The sequence below is a fragment of the Hipposideros armiger genome, unplaced genomic scaffold, assembly GCF_001890085.2.
Source record: "Hipposideros armiger isolate ML-2016 unplaced genomic scaffold, ASM189008v1 scaffold_8, whole genome shotgun sequence".
NCBI classification, from domain to species: Eukaryota; Metazoa; Chordata; class Mammalia; order Chiroptera; family Hipposideridae; genus Hipposideros; species Hipposideros armiger.
The window spans coordinates 3217887-3219579 of NW_017731358.1; positions in this window are offsets into that span (position 1 = coordinate 3217887).

The following is a 1693-nucleotide window of genomic DNA, read 5'->3' on the forward strand; positions in this document are numbered from 1 at the left end:
CTGCTGGCCGCTCACGCTGGCTGCTGGCTACACACGGTAGCCCATGGCAACCCACTGCCACAGGGGCTGCAGCCTACGCCGTCGCCAGCAACTCCCGGCAGCCCAGCTCCAGGTTGAGCTGTTGTTCAGCATCTTAGCTGTGGAGGGCAGTGTCACTGACCCTCATATGTAGGATCCGAACCGGGGCCCTCTGGCGTCCCAAGCCAGCTCTTAACCAACGCGCCACTCGGCCGGCCCACAACTCCTGAACTTTTAAGAACTCACTTTTTATATTGGGTTTTTTCTAATCTTTTTTCTTTTTAAATAAACTTTTTAAGAACAGCTTTAGATTTATAGAAATGTTGTGAAGATAGTAAAGAGTTCCCATATAGCCCCCACACTCAGTTTCTTATATTATTACCTGTTAGGGTGATGTGTCTCCTTCTTGACCATTTCTATGCACTTATATACACATCACACACTTCTAGAAACACAGTTTTGTCTTGTATGTCTCAGCCTCCTCCTCCGAGCTTAGCTCGGTGCTCTGCAGAGAAATTGTCCCTTAACACAGGCCAAGTTATGTGGAGCCCGACCAAGGTGAAGACCTCACTCTCCAGTGTCAATATCTCCTTTGCTTCCTTGTGGAAACTTGAAATCTGCTCAAGCATGAACTCTGATTAAATACACACATATGTACATATATACATACATACGAAGTCTGACAAGTTCACAAACTTGTTGCACCAATGTTGCTAAACTTTTTTGATATCAGAGTGATTATTCATTATGAATTTGTACCAATTGGACAAACAGTTAACCAAGTTTACTATTTGGAAGTGCTGAAAAGACTGCATGAAAAAGTTAGATGACCTGAAGCTTTTCGCCAACAATTCATGGCTCTTGTATCACGACAATGCACCAGCTCACACAGCACTGTCTGTGAGGGAGTTTTTAGTCAGTAAACAAGTAACTGTATTGGAACACCCTCCCTACTCACCTGATCTGGCCCCCAGTGATAAAGGAAATATTGAAAGGAAGACATTTTGATGACATTCAGGACATCAAGAGTAATACGACACCAGCCCTGATGGCCATTCTATCTAGAAAAAGAGTTCCAAAATTGCTTTGAAGGGTGGACTAGGCGCTGGCATCAGCGCATAGCTTCTCAAGGGGAGTACTTCAAAGGTGACCATAGTGATATTCAGCAGTGAGGTATGTAGCACTTTTTCTAGGATGACTTCACGAACTTAATTGTCTGACCTCATACATACCTAAATAAAAATGGAGATGCTGGAATCTGTTAGATGCTAGTCACCGGCAGAACATAGCTTTGTGGTTATCTCGAACAGAAAGCAGAAGTTATCCAATAAATAAAAAGCTGGTTTCTTCTGACCCCAGGAACAAATGGCTGCCAAAGGAGCTCCATTCAATAAACATTTATTGAGCACCTACCAAGTGGCTATGGGGAGAGTCCCCAGTACTGTCAGGACTATCCCCTGAATCTGTAAAGCACAGTGTCATGGAGCAGGGGAGATGGGGGGCAGGAGCACCAGCTTTGGGGAGGAGGATGTTGGGTTCTCTTTGGGACTGGTTGAACTTGAACGAATCATCCAGGTGGAGGTGTCCAGCAGACACCTCAGAATAAAAATCTGGCAGAGAGAGAGAGAGAGAGAGAGAGAGAGAGAGAGAGAGAGAGAGAGAGAGAGAGAGAGAG